The 24,073-nt window shown below is 36.0% G+C and overlaps 1 pseudogene across 1 annotated transcript; it reads left to right on the forward strand.

Moving 5' to 3' along the window:
* The first annotated feature begins 2,526 nt into the window (after window positions 1–2,526).
* On the forward strand, window positions 2,527–22,262 carry LOC148878853 (uncharacterized; annotated as a pseudogene). The gene is made up of 4 exons (XR_016108095.1): window positions 2,527–2,626; window positions 4,564–4,631; window positions 20,639–21,164; window positions 21,459–22,262. The product of XR_016108095.1 is annotated as an uncharacterized LOC148878853 (transcript).
* The last annotated feature ends 1,811 nt before the right edge of the window (window positions 22,263–24,073 follow it).

Here is a 24,073-nt window from a genome sequence, read left to right on the forward strand (position 1 = left end):
TCACTCCAATGCTTAAGTTAGTACTGTACTCTGGTAGCAAGCTGAAAGTTTGAATGCAAATAAGCTGATGAGCAAATAATCGCGCATACATTGTGCTATAGGGGTTAATGCCCTTATATAGTTGAGCTGGCGTGAGCCCCAAAGAACCTCTCTAGGATCTTCGAACCAGGTGGTAGGAGTTTGTTCCGTTCCGAAAGGTGGCCAACATTCTAGCTGATAAGGCTTACTGTGTCCATCCGATTCAGGCAGGACGAGGATAATGCCTATGATTACCGAGGTCTAGAATCTGCTACATATCACCTCAGCGCATGCGGTCACCGAGGTCCCCTGGCTTCGGTACTATCTGGAGTGGCTGAAGTACCCGAGGTGCCTTGGTTTGCCAAGGTGGTGGGAAGTGTTGAGTCATTGTCTGGCTGGCAGGTCGCGTCCACGGGTCCTATATTTATCAGGTCGAGCCAAATCATCCCTCATCAGTTGCCCCCCACTCCCGGTGTCAAGGGTCCAGACCTAGTACGGGGAGTTCATGACAAGCCTAGGTGGACTTGGCTTGAGTTCTCTTGGTCAGGAGGGCAGTTCTTTGGCCAGACCACATTGACTCACTTGGCTCGATCAGGATAACCTAGATCACATACCGGGGATGCGTGGGCAACATAGTTTATAGGCTTCACAGACGCCAAAGTGCATGCTCAACCGGTTTTGATCTCGGTAAGCATGCAACTAGTTTCCATGAGAGCCGTAGGATTGTGCAGATCTTGGCCGTCGAACCCCAAGCATGGTGGTTATAAATGGGGGCCTAGGGGGCCCATTTTTCTTGCCACATATCACGTATCCAAGTCCTTGAGGTCGAGCATCTGTCTCCAGGTCGGTGCCAATTGCCCTTGTGTTCGAGGTCATCCATTCTCTTTGGTTTCTTGGTGAGTTCATCTTGTCTTTGTTTCCATTTCTTTCTTGTCTTTTTCCAATTAGTTCAGTATGTCTAGTGTCAGCACGGGTAGCCTTTTTGACTTGAGTGAGGAGTCCGCCGGAGTCAAAGTGGGGACCTCGGCACAGGCTAAAGAGTCGAATCCCACCGAGGTGAGTGCTTCGGTGTGTGGTGGACGCACCTCAGCAAGAATACAAAGGCTTCTAGGAAGGGGGCCTCCACCTCGTGCCGCACTCAGGGGCTATAGCTTCGGCCCTTCGACAATGACGACTATTAGGCTCCTGGCCCTGGTTGCTCGCTATAGGCTCCCTGACGACCTGGTGTATAGCATTCCCCTAGGAAGGTATCCTTGGGACCATGATCACAATGAGATTGTGGTATTCGAGGACCAGCTCATGGCCGGGTTGCACTTCCCACTTCACCCATTTATCATTAAGGTCGTCAAGTTTTTTGACATTGCCATAGATCAGCTCCACCCCAACTCGATCTGCAACATTGTAGGCACCATCTCCCTCTTCCATGACTATAATAGGCCCTTGACCCTTGACATCTTTAGTTCGACCTGGTCCATTAAAAGGATTTTTGCCTATGTCCTCCCGAAGCAGAGGCGTAGCTACTACATGTCTCCCCAACCTGGTTACAAGATCTTGCACAACTTTCCCAGTAAAGTCCCAGCCTGGAAGAAGTGCTACTTTGTAGTTCGTAATACCATGGGGTGGCCATTTCCAACTCATTGGAGGCCTACCATTTAGGACCCCCGCATCAAGTTAGACAAGGAGACAAAGGCAGAAGTCCACTCTTGGGTGAAGCTTGGATCGAAGCTAGAAGACTTCTTGTCCAAAGAAAAGCTCATAAAAACCAGGCTGAGTCCTCCTGGTAGGTCACCACCTCAGTGCACACACTTATCTTCTATTTTGAATTCGCCCTTAACTACCTTGGCTAATCCCACTGTTATTTTCCACAGGAGCCTTGGAGGATATCCCCACAAGTGAACTCTTTAGGAGAATGAAGAAGGAGAAGAGGAGGGCATCCAAGAAGGCCCGCTCTCAAGAGAACGTTGCCCCGCCAAACGCTGACGTTGTTGTCACCGAGGAGCCTCTAGTGATCGACTTGGTCGAGGAAGACCGCAGTAAGGATTCCCCGCCTTGCTTGCTTGAGGAGATCTCGGCGTCCGAGCTTTAAGCTGCTCGCAGAGCCAGCTCATCAGGAGAGGGCTCCGAAGTGCCACCAAGCATCATGAACCTGAAATTCATCCTCTTCAAGAGCAAGGAAGTGATCTACACGGAAAAGGTCGCTAAGATTTCTGAACTCTCGACCGGTGAGCTCAGGCATAAGGCCGCTAGTCACTGCATGGTGGTATGTATCTAAACCTCGAACAGTGCTTTTTCTCATTCTTTTTCAATACTTAGGATTTATTTTTTCTTTTTCGGTAGGTGAACTCCATGATTCATGCTTTAGTTTAGAAATTCAATGTACATTTGAAGAGAGCCCTACAAGCTGAAGACTCCTTTATGAGCATTCAATGCGAGATGAACAAGGCCCTTGGTCAAATCCATAAGCTGGAGTAAGACGCATAGACTTAGAAGGAACTGATCGAGCTACTAATGGGGGAAAAGAAGGATATAGAAAAGGACAAGGAGAATCTTCAAGCTCTTCTGCAAGAGTGCGAGGCTATCTTTAGCGATGTGATCAAAGAGGCCGGAAGTAAATCCGTTGAGGCCTACAAGGGATGTTGCTAGTGGGGTGAGGAGTCCACTAGGGATGTTGCTAGTGGGGTGAGGAGCCCCAGAAGGACTGACTTTACTTGCCTCTTTTCTTGGACCTCCCGTAAATACTTGATGTCCCGAGTTTCCGAGCTTGATTAACTAGCTATAACTTTCCTTTTTATGTATTTATTTCTCTTTTTCTTGAATGTACTGAAACTGCACCTTGAATGAATCGAATCTTTTGGTCCTCCTCCCTATGCAAAAATCTTGATGTTGCAAAAATTTTTCTAAGTGTGGATTATTTTGAAGTGTCGAGCTGGCGAGCTCGACATAAGAATAGTTCGATGTCAATGTACGTCGAAGTGAGCAGGCAATGTAGGGTATATGCCCGACTTGCCTGTAAACGAGCTACTTCTTGCCTGCCCATGCCGAAGAGGCGACTGGGTCTTATATTGCCCATGCCGAAGTGACTAGGTCTTAGATTGGCCATGCCTAAGCGGCTAGGTCTTAGGTTGCCCATACCAAAGTGACTAGGTCTTAGGTTACACCGAGGTCATTAGCTCGGTCGTCATGGCCCTTTGGCTTTGGAAATGACTCATAGTCCACTCCTTGATTTGTAATTTGGCTAGCTCGGTGATCTTCTAGACTTAGTTAATTTTTTGGCAGATATCTAGCTCGGTGATCTTCAGGTTGTCAACATTCTATGCTCGGGGTACTGACCTCCCTTCAATCATTACATGCCTTCTCTGAACACTCGTCTCACCCTATACAGACCCTCCTAGTTTGGACCTAGCTTACCTACACCGAGCTCAGGTACCATCACCTTACAAAGCACCGGGTTGCCAACTAGAAACTAATGTTTCTTGACCTAGGCGTTATAGTACTGAGCTACTCACTACTGGTAGGCCATAATCCGAATATAGGCCAGGTCCCGTACTTCTTCAATTAGGTCCAGGTTAGTTCAGAGTTTGTCATCGTTTGTGTCCTTGTCATACGTGTTAAGCCTCAGAGTCGGTACTTCGATCTCAGCAGGGATCACAACCTCTATTCCGTATGTCAAGTTGAAAGGTATTTTCCCGGTTCAGAGGACACAGGGCAGCTCGTCCATCCATAGCCCCTTAGCTTGCACCAAGCGAGATTTTAGTCCACGGAGGATTGCCCTATTTGTCACCTCGGCCCATCCGTTCGCTTGAGGGTGTGCAACCGAAGTGAAATTCTGTTGGATCCCCATTTCAACGCACCCGTTTTGAACTTGATGTCTTAGAACTGCTTCCTGTTGTTCGAAATCAACACATTGGGTAGCCCAAAGTGGCACACTATGCTTTTCCCAAAGAAATTCTGCACATTCCGGGTTGTAATTGTTACCAGGGGCTCAACCTCCACCCACTTTGTAAAGCAATCAACTGCCACGACCAAGAATCTTCTCTGCCTAGTTGCCGGCAGGAATGGTCCGAGGATATCTATCCTCCATTGTGCAAATGACCACAGGCTAGTCAAGTACTTCAAATCGACAGTGGGTTAATGAAGGATGTTGGTGTGCCTCTGATAGATATTGCATTTCTTGATGAGCTCGAGTGTGTCTGCTTTCATGGTGGGCCAGTAATACCCTTGTTTTAGTGCCTTTTGGGCTAGTTCTTTGTCCTCAAGTGTCCTTCGCAAAGTCCTTCGTGAATGTCGTGGAGCACCCAATCTGCTTCTGAAGGTCACAAGCAACGTAAATAGGGGAGCGTGAAGGACCTCCTGTACAACCATCCGTCGATAATAACGTACCAACCCTAACGCTCTACCCTATGAGCTGCATCCGCTTGCAACATGGGAACGATCTCTTCTGCCCCCCCCCCCCCCTCAAGAATGCTGGGCCAAGGCAGGTCTTCTATGTATACCGTTCGCATCATGTTGTCACTGGTGTTGATTTTGTTGCTGGTTCGGCTATAGTGGTGGAAACTGCTGCTGGTACTGTTGATAGAAGTAATACTGCTGGAACTGGTGCATTTGTTGCATCTGTAGTTGTGTGGTTCAAACACTCTAGACCAACTCATCGAATTGCTGGTGCCCAACTCCAGGAAGGACCACAAAGGGCTTCAGCACGGAGAAAGTAGCACTTACCTGGGGCAAGGGAATGTTCAACGGTTGGATTCTTTATTGAGTTTGCTATATTGATATAGTAGGAATCCCCAAAATAGTGAGGGGGATGGTGAACTAACCGATGCAGACCTTGGGAAACTCCTGACTAGCCGTAGTCTGCTTCTATCCCCTAGAGACAATCATCTCAATGCACTTCACAGTGTTGCTTGTAAAAGCCATTGAATGAGAGAAGTAGTAGGGTATGAAGGTTGGATTTTCGATCATAGATCCCACAGATGGTGCCAGTTGGTGGTGCATGATCTTAAAGCTCCTAGCTGGAAGTTCACCTGGATGCTGACCGCTTCGCGAGCTAGCTCAAACTACAAGAAGATGGATCAGAGAACCCGGGGTGGCTAACCCAGCGAGGTCACTCCGATGCTTAAGTTAGTATTGTACTTTGGTAGCGAGCAGAGAGCTTGAATGCAAATAATCCATTGAATGAGAGAAGTAGTAGGGTATGAAGGTTGGCTTTTCGATTGTAGATCCCACAAATGTCGCTAGTTGATGGTGCAAGATCTGAAAGCTCCTAGCTGGAAGGTCACCTGGATGTTGGCTACTTCGCGAGCTAGCTCAAACTGCAAGAAGACGGGTCAGAGAACCCGAGGTGGCTAACCTGGAGAGGTCGCTCCGATGCTTAAGTTAGTATTGTACTCTAGTAGCGAGCTGAAAGCTTGAATGTGAATAAGCTAGTGAGCAAATAGTTGTGCGTACCTGGTGTTATGGGGTTAATGGCCTTATATAGTTGAGCTGTCGTGAGCTCCAAGGAGCCTCTTCGGGATCTTTGGATCGGGTGGTAGGAGTTCTTCCATTTCGAAAGGTGCCAACGTGCTAGCTGATAAGGCTTATTGTGTCCATCCGATTTGGACAGGACGAGGATAAGGCCTACAGTTATGTGATATGATCCCGAAAGGCCCGGGGGCAACTGGCGAGCTTCTAGAATCTGCTACATGTCACCTCGATGCATGCGGTCACTGAGGCCCCCTAGCTTCGATACTATTCGGAGTGACTGAAGTACCTGAGGTGCCCTAGTTTTTCAAGATGGTGGGAAGTGTTGAGTCATTGTTTGGTTGGCAAGTCGCGTCCACGTGTCCTTTGTTTATCAGGTCAAGCCAAATCACCCCTCATCAAATACTATTCATATCGTCATTGTTTCCTAAGAGGCATTTTCTCATAAAATGGTGTTGTATAAGCATGTTGTTTTCTCAAATTTTCTATTTAGTATCATTTGTTGCCATATAGGCATTTTTTAATATCACATCAGCACACTATTGTTATCGCATCCACGGGAAAACATAAAAAATGATGTTTTCTCATACTACACCTTTTCCGATTTTTAAGGCATTTTTTGAGAAAACATTTTTCGAAAAATGACTAACCAAACAACATGCGTTTTCTCATAAAATAGATTTATGATGTGACACTAATGTGGCACCATTATTGAGAAAAAGGCATTGATCCCGAACACCTACTAAAGAAGTACAGAGCAGATTTTGGTTCAAACAATTCAAAACTGAAAATAACTCCACTAAAAAACAAATAGCATTTATATTAGTTACGACAGAAAACAAGGACATAAGTTCAAGTCAAGATGCGAAAAAAAACAAGTTCAAGGCAAGATGTAGTATGTGTTTGGAACTGTGGATGTTTATTGACTAAACATTTTGTAATTGATTTATTTAGAAAATTGAGAAAAAACAATAATGAACCCGTTTAGTGACACTTAGGTGCCATTATGCACTACATCAGCAAAATAGTGAATAAACGCATATCCATTGGGGGAAGCACTAAAATGAAGCTTCCCCAACAGTAGACATGCATATAAACCGAAGCCTACTTTTGTAAGCCCCTGTGTGTACGGATTCACATAATAGGGGAAATGGTGAAGTGACACCTATGTAGCAGTGTTTATTTAATAAATGCCCACAGTTCCAAACACCATCCTACATGTGGGGCAGTACTTATATTAAAAATATTAAAGAGAGGACAAAAACAAGTTCAAGGTACCTTTCCTTCAAATTGCTTTCAAATAATTAAAAACAAGAAAATGTTAGAGGCGGTAAATTCTGATGAAAGAATTAAATGTTTTTGCATGTTATACAAGAGAGGATTTATGGCAAAAACTTGTCACATGGGAAGAGCTTGTAATGGGAATATGTCCAATCTGCTTAGATGAAATTAGCAAGAGGAAACACTCTCTGTTATCATGATTGAAAATAGAGGCCTTCCAACTTCATCAAACCTATATATTCAACCCGTGAGATAATGAAAAAGTGTGCGTATGGTTTTGGCTTGGATGAAGTTGCTCCACTACCCAATGTTGGTCTAAGGGTGTACCTTGGGTTGGCCCTAATTAGCAATTTAGTAGGTGTTTGACATTGTCATATCAATGCCTTTCCCTCAGAAAACGACACCACATCATTGTCATATCAGAATTCCGTTTTTTAGGATAACATCCGCTATTTGGTTAGCCATTTTTCTGAAACACGTTTTCTCATACCATGTCTTAGAAATATGGAAAAATGTGGTTTAAGATGGTGTTTTCCTATTTTTTCTACTATTTCTAGCAATAGTATGTTGACATGGCATTGAAAAACACCTATGTGGCAGCAACAGCAATAGTACCAAATAGAACACCTTTGAAAATGTTTTCTGAGAAAACAGTATGCTTAAATAACACCGTTTTTTGAGAAAGCGCCTGTTAGGAAATGGCATTGGTTCCAAACACCACCTTACACTGCTTTGGGCTTAGTCCTTTGGGTTGGATCCATCCAAATTTTGACAAAAATCCAACCAAAGCCCATCCAAGTTACACCCCTTGTGTTGGCCCCACATAATCTAGGGTCTCTCTCTTAGGAGGGGTAAATTAGATATGGTCCTCACCTTTGGTCTTTGGATATGAGATCACATTTGCAACCCACGGGTGCCCCACAACACATCCCAACCATGTACTGGAAACATCTCCCAATGACAAGTATGGGAGAGGTTCCCAATGCATGCTGAGATGTGAACTCTTTGGATATATATGCAATGGGAACGTTGCTTGAAAACCTAAAATGGCCAAGCAAAAACAGATAAATCTATATATAGAAAGAGGAAAGGGAGGTGAGGATCCTCTCACGTTTCACCACAAAGCTCACACCTAACATATCTCCTTTCTCACACAAGTACATATTTATTTTTATATTAAATCATTAAAAACCTCATGGGTCTTTATTGTCTCTCATAAATTTACTCTCTAATAAATCTCTCTCTCACTTTAATAGTTAATGTTTGTAATATCTCCCATCTCCATTAAATCCTTATTTTCCTCTTAAATATTTCTTAATCCCTTTTGACTCTCTCTAATAAACTAGGGTGTAAATTAGATGGGTTGGGTTAGGTTAAGGGTCAACCTAAATATGAACCTTAGCTTGAAGCCAAATTTTCCCACCAGTAAATGGGGTGGACCAATCTAAACAAATCATGTTCATTTCCTTGGGTTATCAGGTTTTTCCCTCTATTTTACTCCCTCCTTGGGTTTAGGTTTCTCCCTTTGTTTCCATTAGTTTATTTTAATGTAGATTTGTTTAATGGGTTGTTCTTGGTTCAATAATAAAATGTAGTAAGAAGGCACATAATGTGAACTTTTGGTTATCTTCATCAGTTTAATTTTGAACTTGTTTGTTTTTTTAACTTGGTTATTAATCTCATGTTGAGAACATTTTTTGGCTTTTTAGGGCCACACAATAGGAGGTAACCCATTGTCCTAACCCAGGTCTTTACTACAACTAACTAGATAAGGTATCAACTAAATGAAACATTTTTTCTACTATTCTACATGTAAAAAGGTAAAATTATAGTATTCCACGCATCGCATAAATCACCACTAGTAAACAAATAAAGAAGAGAGAATAATAGAAAAACAAAGAACAAAAATCTAAAATGGCCTCATTCTTATCTTTAGACACCCAGAAGCGGCACGGTAGGTAAACTTGTGATTAATGCAAGAACTTATAAGAAAACCAAATTAGGATTTTATTTTATTTTATTCAATCTTGACATCCAAAAGTGGATTAGTTAATAAAAATTGTGTTTGGATAAAGAGAGATTTAGAATTGGAGGGAATTGAATTTTTTATCCCATGAATCTAATGGATTCTATATTTTGGACTCGGTTTTAGTGTTTTGTTTTGTTTTGCTTTTACTATGGCACCGAATTTAAACAAATACAATAAAAGAAACCATGATTTAAAGGGTGTTTGGAACCGTGGGCGTTTGTTCAATAAACGCTACTATATAGGCGTCACTTCAACAGTTCCCCTCTCATGGTTTTCCATACGCGTCAAGAATAATAAAAGGGATGGTTCCAAGCACCCTCTCATCTTTGGGTTATTCTCGATGCATACAGAAGAGCATGAGAGGGGAATTGTTAAAGTGGCACCTATGTGGCAGCATTTATTGAATAGACACCCACGGTTCCAAACACCCTCTAAATCATTGTTTCTTTTATTATGTTTCTTTTGTTAGGATAAATCGGATACAGATACACTTTGAAAACACATGGATATGAACAAAAAATATAGAAACATTGGATACATTAGCGAAATGCATATGAATCACATAAATACATTAATCATACTAAACCAAAAGCTGAATTATCTATGAATAAGATATAAACACATGAGAAATGCATACTTCATTAGGTTATATGAAGAGAAATATTACAATAAACAATACCGGAACTCTAGAACATTCAAACATTGTACAATAATTATCGTTCTTTCAATTTTATAATTATAATTTTCTATTTTTATTAAAATTTTGGTATATTTATTAATTTAATACTTTATTTAAATAACAACTATTTTTTAAATAATAATTATGTTTTCATTTTAAACATATAATGCTTTTATTTTACACATAATTGTAAAATAAAAAAATAAATCATTTAAGGTAGATAAAATAAATTATATTTAATTTTCAGTTTTTATTAATTTTTTTGAGAAAATTAAATATTAAATTATTCATTTTAGTTTTTATAATTATAGTTTTTTGTTTTCCATTAATTTTGTTGGGAAAACTTATTTATTTAGTATTTTTATAAATAGCTATTTTTTCAAATAATTACTATGTTTTCATTTTTAACATATAATTATGTGTAAAATAAAATATATAAATAATCTAAGGTAGATGAAATATATTATTTTTATAATTTTTAGTTTTTATTAAATTTTTTGGAAAAATTAAATCTTAAATAATTTATTTCTGTTTATATAGTACTATTTTTTAACTTGTATTAAAGATGAAAAACAATCCAAAAGTACTCAATATACAATTTTGTCAAACTAGACACGAATACACCTCCATATCAGTGTGTATCGGACTATATCCATCGATACGATGCTATACAATCCGATTCGAAGACGTATCATACCAATACACATGACTCGTAGAATTCGTATCCAATCTAGCGTATCCTATATCCATGATCATGGATATGAATACGATACATCCCATATCGGGAATTTCGCATCGATACCTTAATCCTTGGTCTATAACCAATGCCATTTGAATATTGCCGATTCCATTTATGTGGGTCCGGGTGAACCGAACCCAACCTGGCCTAACCCCAAGTCCCCAATAAAGCTCAGCCAGGCTGAAGATTCAGCGGACCATGGAATGGTCCGGGTTTTGGGGCCTAACATGAGTTTGGGCTATGTTTTAAAGGATGATGCTATGAACGTCTACATTCCTTCCTAAAGTTAATATGCAAATGTATGCAATCATGTGAAAAATATTATTTGTGAAATAAAGAAACTAGTAAAATAAACAAAAATGGCGAGTAATATTTGTCATTTTCACGGTTACAAGCTATGATGAAATGAAATTCAGGTGGTGATTCAGGACCCGATTCAAATTGGTGTTTGGTGGATTGGGATTGGGCGAGCTCTCTTGGGCTTAAATTAGGCATAAGCCTGGCCCGCCCCATTATATTTTAACTGGGCTGGGCCTGGGTTCATCACAAGCAGTACTCCGTAGTTCCCTTTCCTTTCCATATGATATCAAGTTATCAACAACTTGAAATATAAAGCGTAATAAAATCTATTCAATAAAGTTGGTCTTATCCCATTTGTCTTTCAAGTGAATGCGAATTTATTAAACTAAATTCTATAAGAGAATAAATAGCTTCATTTAGATTAAGTACTCGATTCAGTACACGATATAGAGGTATTCTATATGTGTTTTAGGGGGCGTTTTTTTTCTGGATTTAGGGGGAAAGTTGGTCTTTTTTCATATTTATGTGGGGACCAAAGAAAGTTTATTTTCTTGAGTATCACTTACCGGCCTAAGTGAGTAAATAACTTTCTCACCTTAGGGGAAAATTGCCAATACTTGAAAGAGACAAAAATGCCGCTTGTAATAATGGATTTTTATGGATAAAATGGTCATTACTTTATTTATATGAGAAATAAAAAAATATGGGTAAATGCACTTACCCAATCTTTTGTAGGAAACAATTACCTGAATAAGTAATTTACCGAAATGCATACAGGGCCTTAGTGTTTTTATGACTAGAACATCTTTTTTTTTTTCTGGCAACATGATGTGGAGCAATTCGTTAGAATCACCCAACTGGTTTGACCTTATCTCTACCTTTCAAAGTGATCCAATTTGATAAATGTCATTCAACTCTATATGTTTGTATTATCGTATATGAGAGAGAGTGAGAGACAGATCCGTTGTGGTATTGTAGCCACAGCTTCACTGTTAAGAAGAATTAGGAGTATTTGTGATACTGAGTTAATTTTTTTTTCTTTTGAAGCCCAAAGCATCTCGGTGAAGAACAATCAGTCTGAATATAGTAATACAAGAAGTTTGGATCCATGTCCCAACTCCCAAGTAAAAATTTTTGAGTAAGAGCAAATTTGACAAGGAAATGAGCAGAATTATTTGCCTCTTTATAGATATTCACCCAGATATTTGGAATACAACGCAGTAACCCTTGCAATTAGCAATGGTGTTAGTTATACACCAAGACAGGTCTAAAGACCAGGATTGCAATTCAGGTTGGCCTCAATTAACATTTTACATTGTTTCAGGTTCAAGCTTCAGGTCAGGTCCATTCAAATTTTGACAAAGCCCTAACCCCAACCTGTACAAGTTGCACTCTTGCTAAAGATCACTTGGGATTTCCTACCCATTCTTTATCCGTTGTGAATTGGAGCCACACATCTTTATTATGAATTGAGAGATGTAAGACTGCAATTCACGGTGGTTAGAGAGTGGATAGAAAATTGAGTAGGAAATCTGGACTCGCTAAAGACCGCCACATATGTTTTGAGTGTTGACTTCAACAATCAAAGGAAATCGATAACCCAATAGTCAAAGATGGACACTTGGCATCTTTCCCTAGGGATGGTAACAGGTAGGGTAGCCGTGAAATTTGCTCTTCATATTTCCAAATCTGCTTAAACACCTTTGATCTCAAAGGCATAATTTCATCCCAATTTACCAAAATCCGTCCCGTCTCAAACCCATCACCACATAAGTGATATCTCTCTTAAGAGAAAATGGTGTGATAGGCTAATAGTGAAGACACCTATAATGGGACACAAAGGGTAGGATTTGAATCCTCTTTATATATACTAGTAATTAAGCATGTGCATTGCATGTGAAAATTTTCTTCATATTAATTACTTGAATTTTAGATACATCATAGTTAAGATAGAATTAAAAAAAACAACAATATAATTAAAACTAAACATAAATGCTTGTTATAAATGTCCAAATGCACGTAGAAATTTTAAATTATAATAACATTTATTATTATTATTATTATTATTATTATTATTATTATTATTATTATTATTAACTTTTTGCATTCCATTTATATCATAATAAAAATAATTTTTATTTAACAATTATGTTTATTTAATATGATGAATATAGAACATTAGAAATGTTTCCAAACGTTTTTAAAAAAATCTGCATTTTTCATTTCTTTGTTCTATGTTTTTTTTTAAATATTTATTATTCAATTATGACATCATTAGTTTTTTTTGAAAAGTTGGGTGTGGACCATTGACCCACTATCTAAATAAGAAAATAGCTTTGCTTTGGGATTAGTTTTAAGTTATATATTTTATCTACAATATATAAACAATTTCTACTTATCATACTTAACTTTTATGACATAATTAATATATAATTTTTTTATATATTCTTTTGATTACTTGTACTTTTTTATTTTTTAAAGATTTACTATTTAGCTATCATATTATCGATTAATCCATTTGACCCAAACCACTAACCCACCACCCAAAAAGAAAATTAGTTTGATTTCTATGTTGACATTAAATTTTGTATTACATTTTCATCATTGATAAAATCATTTCTTATGTATAATACTTATTTTTGTTAAATATAATGAATGTATAATATTAGATATATACCCAATATTTTATTTTTTATAAATATATAACATTAGATATGTGCCCAAATGTTTCTCTATTTTTTTTGTGATTCTTTGTATTTTTTATTTTAAAAAATTATATTAATTGACTATGGCATCGTTTCATTTCTAGGTTGATTTTAAATTTGGCATTCCATTTTCAACATAAATAAGAATACTTCTTGCATTTCATAATTTTTTTGTTTAATATAATGAATATACAATATTAAAGATATGCCCAATTCCTTTTATTTTTATTTGTATTATATATTTAATTTATTTTATTATTTAATTATAACATTATTTATTAACCCATTTGGCCCCATATGATAGAATTGCTTACCCATCATTGGGAGGGAAGAAAATGGTTTTGTTTTTAAATTTATTTTTTTAAATATTTATTTTTATACTATTAAAATTAATGTTATGAATTTAATTAGCAAAATTTAATGAGGAGAAAAATATATCTTAAATATAGGATTTAATGAGAGAATATACCTTAGATATCATATTTAATAAGTGAAAATAGGAAAATAGTTTTTATTTCCAATTAGTTTTAAATTTTACATTCCCTTGTAATGTGTTGTGTGAAAAATATAAGAAAAAGAGAAATTGTCTAAAACTCACCATGAGTTTTCAGCATTTCTCTTAAACAAACCACAATTTTTCAAAACGTTCAAGGAACCCCATGTTAGTAACTTAACATTAAACAGGTTAACGAGTGTTAATAGATTACCATTTTACCCTTTGTTATATTCAACCCATTTTCAATATTTCAGAAATACCCCAGTAGGGGTATTTGTTATATTCAATCCATTTTCAATAAATTACCATTTTACTCTTGTAGGGGTGTCAACGGTATTTGAAGATCCAATTCCAAATTTGAGATTCAACATAATCGTATCAAATTCGGATAATTCGAATATCTAATCAGTCAAATTCGGATATCCTATTCATATCGAATAGTTAATCAGATTTGAATTTGAATGACCTAATTTGATTCGATAAATTATTTAATTCTTATATATAATATATAAAATATTTACTTTATATATTTATTAATTACCTAAAATAATTAATTGGTTGAATTTGAATCGAATCGAATATTCAAATATTTATCAGATTTGGATTCGAATATTAATTTTCAATATTCGTTGGATATCGAATCAAATTCGGATATCAGATTTTTTTAATCGGATTCAAATTTGGATATTGCCCTAATTTGATTCAAATTTGATTCGTTTACACCCCTATTGACTTGCCATTCAAGGGCAGTTTAGTCATGAAAATTGCATTTATGCTGATGCAGACAATTTCTGTTTATGTACACTAACGGTGCTCTAGCGGATGATGAGTTTTGGAAAACAAAAACTTAATGACATGGGGTTATCTAGACACACTCAAAAGTTATGATAAATTTAAGAGAACGAGTGTTAGACAATTAAAAAGCAACTAAAGCAAACCGAAGAAAATAAACTAAACTAAGCGGTAAAGTCCAAGGTTCAAAGTATTGATATGCCCGTGTATTGGCAGGGGCGTATTGGTACTAAAAACTAACCACTTAATGTTTTTTTTTTTTTTTTTTTTTTCTCAAAATTTGATTTTTGGAAATGTTTTTTAAATTTTTTTATTGAAATAAATGGGATCCAAAAACACCTGTAAATAGGTGTAGTGAGACCAAAACATACAATAAGATACATGATTCGCCTTCCATCGGCATTGAGCTTGATCAATGATCACTCCTGTCGGTGTTTGGACGGTTGGACCAATGAGTAGTGGTTCTAGCAGGGGTTAACCGGTCGACCCAGCGAAATAGATTGATCCCTATCTAATTCCGAAGTGATCAGGATCTGTGTAAATAAATTGCCACACGTTACATGTTATGAGGATCAGAGCCAACATGTTATATGAACCACTTGATCTTCAAAAAAAAAAAATCTCCAAACAAGGTCATAACAATTGACAATTATTATGGTCCAAGAAAGAAATAAATAATAAACCTATTTGACACTTGACAACAACACAGTGGAAAAATTAAAACACTTATTGAGAACAAGTGGGATTGTCTTAGTCTTAGCCCTTCAATTTTGCTTCTCATTTCTTCTTGTCTTGTCTTATCTGCAAGCAGGTCACAAAGTGGAACACATGTAAAGCACTTTGGAAAATCTACCAGTCATGTATACATTTTCCTACTTGTGAAGATAAATTTCTTTGATTAATTTAATATTCGAAAGGCCAAAACACAGAAAGATCAATTCCAATTAATGTCTCATTCGTTAGTCTAATGAATTAGATAAGTGTTCTCCTACACGACAAGTTCATTTCTCCAGTTTTAAATTGAGATAAGGACCTCCAAAATAAGAGTAAAGCGAATAGTATTTGATAAGCTCCAGCATATTCACGTACGGCCTAACCCTTCAATGTTGGATTTGATAAAGACAGAAAATCCAAACATGAATGGATTTGGATCCTCCATGGCTATAATATTGCTGTAGGCCATGCGCATTTTCAGCTGGATGACAAAGGGTTCCCATAAAAAGAATAAACAGGTTAAATCCAATATGTTTCTCCAACTCTTGATGTGAGGTCACTTAAACAACAACATATTCCCGGCCAACTCTTGATGTGAAACCACTTCACTGTTTCTCATTGTAGTTATATATGATAGAATCACACATATATATGATAGGGGTGCTCTCACCTTGCAGGAAATTGAATCTACTCGTGCGAGTAAATTCTCACGTGAAAGCACCCCAGTAATTACTGTTATTAATTACTATTATAAATAGCAGTAATTACCATTATTAAATTACTGTTATAATTACTGATTATTATATTAATTTAATAAATAAATAATTAGTGATTATAATTAATAATTGCTGTTATTTACTGTTATTACTATTGTTAATAACTAGATATTTACTTTAAAATTATAAATACTGTTATTAAAAAAATACTGTTAATAAATTACTGATTATTACATTAATTTAATAAATATATAATTAGTGATTATAATTAATAATTACTGTTATTATAAATATTGTTAATAAATATATATTTACTATAATTTTAGTTTAAATTAAAATTATAAATATTATTATTAATAAATACTATTAATAAATTTAGTAATTATTGTTATATTAAAAATAATTAAAAATGTTATTAAAAGTATTGTTAATAACAGTAATTACTGTTATAATTACTGATTATTACAGTAATTTAATAAAATTATAATTAGTGATTATAATTAATAATTACTGTTATTATAAATATTGTTATTAATAAGTACTGTTAATAAATTTAGTAACTATTGTTATATTAAAAATAATTAAAACTGTTATTAAAAGTATTGTTATTGATTATTTAATTAAATATTATAATTACTATTACTGATAAATACTGTTAATTTAATTTAATTTAATTTAATTTTGGTAATTATTAATTTAATGAATATTGTTAATAAATCCTATTCATAAATTTAATATTTACTGTTATATTAAAAATAACTAAATAATATTATTAAAACTATCATTAATGATTATTTAATTAAATAGTACAATTACTTACTATTATTGATAAATATTGTTAATAACATTCTGACAACTGACAGTTTGACCGTCCAGTTCGAATGGATGGCCCGTTCTGACAACAAAAATTACAAGCAAAAAATTACAGAACCATTCTGGCCACTAGTTTTGGGGTTAACGATTTGATCATCTGGTTTGAACGGACGGTCCGTTCTAACAACAAAAATTATAGGCAAAAAATTGAGTTTGTGAGGTCCATTAAATAGTACCATACGTGTTATGTCATTCGAGCGTGTGACTCATACGATCCGAAAATGGAACCGTTCTGGCCATCGATTTTCAGGTTGATGGTTAGACCGTCCAATTCAAACGAACAACCCGTTCTGATAAAAAAAATTAAAAAAATAAAAAATGACCAAAAACCATTGAATGGGTCAATGGGTTAACGGTTCGACCACTCGGGTCAATGGGTTGTTGACTGATTCAACAATTTTTGGGCAGGGACTGAGATTGGGGTAAAATGGAACTGGTTGCCTGGATGGTACCCAATTAAAAAAAAAAAACGGATGACCCATTCTGACAAAAAAAAAATACAGGCAAATAATTGAGTGTCTAAGGTCCATTAAGCAGTACCATACGTGTTATGTCATTTGAGCATGTGACTCATGACCTGAAGACGGAACTATTCTAGCCACTGGTTTTTGGGTCGACGGTTCGACTGTTCAGTTTGAACGGATGGCCTGTTCTGACAACAAAAAAATTAAAAAAAATGACCAAAAACCATTGAATGGGTCAATGGTTTGACCGCTTAGGTCAATGGGTCGTTGACCAATTCAACAATTTTTGGCTAGGGAACGAGATTAGGATAAAATGAAAACGGATGCTTGGATGGCTCCCAATGAAAAAATAAAAAAGTGGCCAAAAACCATTAAACGGGTCGGCGATTTAACCGCTCGAGTCAATGGATCATTGACCGATTCAATAGTTTTTGGCCAGAGAATAGGTCAACGAGTCGACGGTTCCATTCCAACCCCTACGAAGTAGGGTCCCTCCGCTAGTTAATCTTATAATCCAATTGCATCTAAATTAGTAAGGATGATCTGATCATCATGTCCTTTATCCCATCAATGTTCTTAGAAAACATGAATAGTTTTACTAGACCCAAAATATCAAATATTTAAAACAAGGGTCATTTACAAGAGCATCCCTTATAGTTTTACAAATTTACTTAAACCTACCATATAGTTTTCTATTTACTTAATCGGCCTTTCATTAAGAAGTGTTTCTTTTACCATATGAAAATAGTAACATTGTCACCTAAATTGAGTGGAAAATGTTTAAGGGCACGAACCTACAATTGATTACTCCAAAAGTACCCCTAATACTTCTTTGTAAAGAAAACCAAATTGATAAAATAGAGATAAATAGAGTAGTTGCTCATGTATTACTAGGGGGAAAATGGTATTTTTATTTTCTTTTAATTAAATTTATTCAAATGGATATTAGGGTCAAGACTGTTATTTTCCATTATCATCTAATGGAAGGCCAATTAAGTAAATTGATTGCAAACTATAGGGGTGTTTTAATAAAATTGAAACTATAGGATAGGTTTTAGTAAATCCATCAAACTATAGGGGATGTTTTAATAAATGACCCTTAAAACAATCGGGCTTATGAGTGGAGTGGCAGCATTTAGTGTAATGGATTGCACTGCTGGTAGCCTTGTTATTCTCACACTTTTGGAAACTAGCAAGTATGCATGTGGCAGTTCTAGATGATGATTCTAGAACTTATAGATGTGTTCCACAATCTTATTTGTATTTTTAATAGTAGTGTAAATATAAAATTATAGATGTATTCAATTTTTTCTATATTTTTTTTTGTTTTTACGTATGTAAAAAATAAATGTATGATATTATACATGAGCCCAATGTTTTTTTCTTGTAAAATTTATATATTTTTTTCAATTTTATGTATTTATATTTTATTAATTTTTATTATTTAATTATGACATTAAAGGTTGACACATTTGACCCATAAGTTGAACTATTGATCTTTGCCAAAACAAAAAATAATTTCGTTTTAGTTAGTTTTAGATTATGTATTTCATTTTCATCATCATTAAAAATAATTATTGATTATTACACTTTTTCAATTTGATTAACAAAAATATAATAAATGTGTCTAATTTTTATACATTTTTGTAATTTTCTATATTTATTTCTATTTAAAAAATTAATTATTTGACTATCACTTCATGGCTTGATCAATTTGATACTAATGGTTGAATTGCTTACTCGTCACTTGGATAAAGAATGAATTTATTTTTGAGTAAGTTTTAAAATATATGGGTTTATATTGTTAAAACTATTGGGCATAGATGTAACTAGTAGCATTTATTAGTGAAAAATAACTTAAATATAGGATTTAATAAGAGAGAATGAAAGTTAATAATTTAAATATAAGACTTAATGAGAGAGGGTTAAAGGAGATTAAAAGCATTAATTGAAATTACACTTTCAACCTCATAATTAGAGATGAATTAAATACACTATAGGCATTTTAGTCAAGAAAAATTCCACTCCCTCATTCGTACTTTTTATAATAGTATATAGATTGAGAAAATCTCAATGGGATTAAACTTAATTAAGTTTGATACATTAGAGATGGAATTAAATGGTAGTTGGAACAAGTGAGAGTTTTTGGGAGTTCTCTTTCAAATGCTTTTGGATCCAAACCCTATCTTCAACCATGCTTCTTGTGAGCTCCTTTGCCCAATAACTTAGCTTCATGGTACCAAGGGCCGTGGTCAATGGGATTTTAATTCCCATTGACCAAGATACCCATGTTATTTTTTCAGATTTATGTGGGGGAAAATTTATTTTTCCTAGTACCTGGGCATAAAGTGATACCCATGTCCCAAGTGGGTAAATAACTTTCCCACCTAAGGAAGTTGACAATACATAGATGAGGCAATATTGCCCCTTTTAATAATGGGTTTTTATGGCTAAAAAGATCATTTTCTTATTTACCTGAAAAATAAAAGAACATGGGTAACTGCATTTTATACAAGTAAATAATAGGGTAAATTACAAAGACCCCAAGTACTATGGGGTCTCTAACAAAGGATCCCCTGTACTTTGTTTTGCGACAAAGACCCCCCCGTACTATGACCGTGAGACAAAAACCCCCTTCCGTTAGTCTTCCTTAAAATCCGCCTTACAATATTTTTTAATCCCCATACTACCCTTATAATAACTATTCAGAGAAAAATACTATTCATCTTCCCCGATCTCATAGCAGGCAGACTTCCGAAGTTCTCCCTCTCTCCCTTGATCTCTCTTCTTCTCCTTCCCCTTTCTCTCCTCCCCTTTCTTCTTCTCGAAGAAAAGCATAGCAAATATTGAGCACGAAACTCAGTCCCAACACCATCGTAGCTGACCCAATGATTGCCGACGACGATGCTGTGGACATCATAATAACGAAATAAAAAAGGTGGCTTCTTTCTATACCACAAGCAACCAACCTTCTTCTTAAATTCATTTGTTGGTCAATCAACTCTGATGCCCATTTGCCATTTGCTCTTCCTCCCCTCTTTCCTCTCCCTTTCCCTCTCTCTCTCTCTCTCTCTCTCTCTTTCTTATAAAAACTCTGAAATTCTGAAATTCTGAAATTCAGCTTCTCAATTGAGCGAGATAAGGATAGAATTCCAAACTCGATAATGGAGGTGGTGATACCGGCACCATCCAGCGGCATGGATTTCAACTTCAACAGCGCCTACTCTTCCCCCTACATCAGCGCTCCCACTAGTCCTACTAGGGCAGCTGCAATCTATAGTGGCTTTAGAATTCTCCATCACCAACGGCACCGGTGGCAGGGGTGGCTCTTCTTCGGTCATCCCATTTGACTGGGAACAGAAGCCTTGAAAGTTGAAATCCAGCGATACCCAGAACGATGATGACAACTTCGCCTTTGATTTCAATGGTCAGTTAGAGACAGCTTCGCTCGCCGCCGATGAATTCTTTGACAGAGGCGTCATTAAACCTTTAAAACTTCCTCCTCGGTTACAGTAGATTCCTAGCGGAGTTGACGAGTCTGCTACTTGGAAGAGCGTTGTTTCATTGCCGAGGTCCCCAAGATCACATATCTTGAAGGGGAAAAGGATAATCCGTGAAGCGTTATCCCCGCTACACAAGAAAGACTTTGACTCGTTCGCAGCTGCAATAGAGCAAGCGCATAAAGGATTAGAACACGGTCGAGGGAGAGAAAGGTTCTTTGGTTCGAATTTCGTCTGCAGGGGTGTTTCTACGTTTGCATGGGAAGAAAAAGAGCAACAACAAAGCACCAAATCTGCTTCGTCAAATTCAAAATCCTCTTCTACATCATCGTCGTCTTTGAAGGGGAGCAAGAAATGGAGGCTAAAAGATTTTCTGTTGTTTCAAAGAGCTTCAGAAGGTCAAGCGACGGAATCATATATAGATATTGTTTTTTTTTTATGTTTTTTAATGATTTATGCTATTTTATTTCTTCTTTGAATTTTTTTTTCTGATTTCTTTTATCCAGAAATTTGTTATCTATGGATGGTCAAATGTCATCACCAATCACCTTCAACTCCACAAATTTCGCCGATCAATCTCAACCCCAATATATCTCTCCCTATAACCAATCTCTCTAGAGATTTTCTTCATCTCCATTATTTTTCTTGTAAAATATTTTAGTTATTTACTTCATTTTTTTCTACTTTTTTAGTTCATGTGGCCGGATTTGCTCCTGCTCCGACTCCGGCAACAGATTGTGGTGGCGGCGGTATGCGGTGGAAGAATGGTTCGGAGCTGAAGAAGAAAAGGTTAAAAGAACAGGATTTCTTGGAGAACAACTCCCAGATATCTTCGGTGGATTTCTTGCAAACACGGTCGGTTTCCACAGGTTTGGGGTTGTCCCTGGATGATAGGCGTATGGCTTCTTCAGGTGATTCACCTCTTTTCTCGCTCCTTGATGACGATATCGATGGGGAATTGCAAAGGCAAGAGGCGGAGATGGATCGATTCGTCAAAGTTCATGTCTGCCTTTGTATTCGATTTTTTCCCAATCCTCAAGCTTCCGGTCAACCGACAGCTCCAGTTCGAGGAGAAGAGGGCCAGTTTCAGCTCACGAGTTGCGTTACACGGTGAACCGGGTGGCATCTGAGTTGAAGAAGAAGACCTTGCCATACAAACAGGGTCTTTTGGGGAGATAAAGGGGAAGTGGAAGAAGAGAGATCGGGGAGAGAGTGGACTTAGGAAGTCCGCCGCCGCTGCAACAGTTATCCCACTGCTGTTCGTGTCTCGAGGTTGGAGAAAATGAACAATATTTTTCTCCGAATAATTATTAAAAAGGTAATATGAAAATTAAAAAATATTACAATAACAGATTTTAACGGAAGGAGGGTATTTGTCTCACGGTCATAATACAAGGAGTCTTTGTCACAAAACAAAGAGGGGTCTTTGTCACTAACCCCTATAGTACAGGGGTCTTTGTAATTTACTCTAAATAATAAAATAACTTCTCCAAAAATGAACAGGCCCAAATGAACAATCTTCCGTAGCCCAGAAAAAAGATTGTGAAACAATCTAAGGTCTGAAGAACCCACCAAAATTTTTAATGTCTTGTGTATGTAAGGTCAAAGACCCACCTGAACAATGTCCGTTGAAATTGCTTCTATGGACAAGGAACTGAGCATTCATTGTCTTACTTCTGGCCTTCGCTAGCTGGACTTGTCCCCCATTCTTTGTAAGAGAGAGCATCACCGTATTTTTCTGGCTAGCTTAATTAGCTTCCCAAGTTGAAGTGGGTTCTCCTTCTCCCCCACAGCTTCTGTACTCAGTACTGTATGGTATATATCGAATTAACAGCTTTGCTTACAAGAAAAGTTTAGTACATTGGAAGACCTCGAACCCACTAAAACATTTTTGGAGCTTCTGCCTTCTGGTTTAGAGATCTAGACCCACCACTAAATGGGTCCCTGCAGAAAGATTTCTACATGCTCATCTAAGTTGACAAGGTTAATTAAATATATATATATATATATATATATATATATATATATATATATATATTTACCATATCTGATCTTTAGCTTTATTTTTGTTGAAGTTTCTTTTGGATCTCAATGAATTTCGTTCTTCGCTTTCCAAAATTAAACAATAAAACACAATTGTAATCGTCATATCATCCTAGTCTTGGCATAGGTTATCTCCTACTCAGACCAAATTAAAAGTGATCAATTTGGTGGGACCCATTCCAAGGTTTTTGCTTTTTCAGAAAACCAAAATTTCGGTCGTGCAATTAAAGTATTTGAAATTCTGTTCATTTGGTCGATCGTTAAAAAGCAGAGTTATATTGTGAATTTTTTAAATATTTTAACTAATTTTTAAATAAATTCTGTAAAAAACCAAAATTAATTTCAGTTATTCCAAAATATTATGAATTTTGAAATATTCTAAACATTTTGCTAAAAATTAAAAAAAAAATTCAAAACTTTGGCCAAAATAAATTTGGACGAGATATCCAGTCAACCAGTGTCTTTAAACTTAACCCAGCAGAGGTTGAGCCGTTTTTCCCTTCCAGTCAACTGTTCTATCATCTGGGTTGACGAATCATTGACAGGGTGTTGATGAGTCTTTGTATCATTACGGGTTAGCGATTGACCCAAACTTGGATTGTAACCCGATCATTAATATGACCGGTTGGGTCAACAATAGATTGAAAATACTGGGTTTAATTAGGGGTGTAATCTTATTTGGTCGAACTTGGATCATCTTTGTTTGGATCTTTGGATCGGATTAGATTCAGATCACCCCTATCCGATCTGATATATTATGTATTTATAAATATATATATATATATGTTATTTATTTATATATAAATATATATTTTTATATTATATTTTTCTAAATTTATTTTATTATTTATTTTTATAAAAATATGTATATATATATGATAAAAATAATTAAAAAATACTTATAATTTTTGTTTATATTTTATTTAAATGAGTATATTTTATTTTTATTTTAATATTTTATTAATTTTTAAAGAAAACAAGTCGGATTGGATCAGATCCAAAGGTCCAACTTACCGATAAAATTTGAATTCAATTAAACTCCTATCAAATCCAAATATACCCCGATCCATTTGCGTCCCTAGGTTTAATGTATCATTCTTGTTACTTAATAAAAAAAGTGCCATTCCTGTTAGCATTTTCCTTCCGACAATAGTATTACCACAGTGGGCAAAAAGAAACTTTTTCAATTAGAAAAATAGATATTAACATCGTTTTGGTATTTTGGAATCTATAATATAGTTTAAACACCATGGGTAATTAATAA

The sequence above is a fragment of the Nelumbo lutea genome, chromosome 1, assembly GCF_056320005.1.
Source record: "Nelumbo lutea isolate HS-2025 chromosome 1, American lotus-T2T, whole genome shotgun sequence".
In the NCBI taxonomy this organism is placed as follows: Eukaryota; Viridiplantae; Streptophyta; class Magnoliopsida; order Proteales; family Nelumbonaceae; genus Nelumbo; species Nelumbo lutea.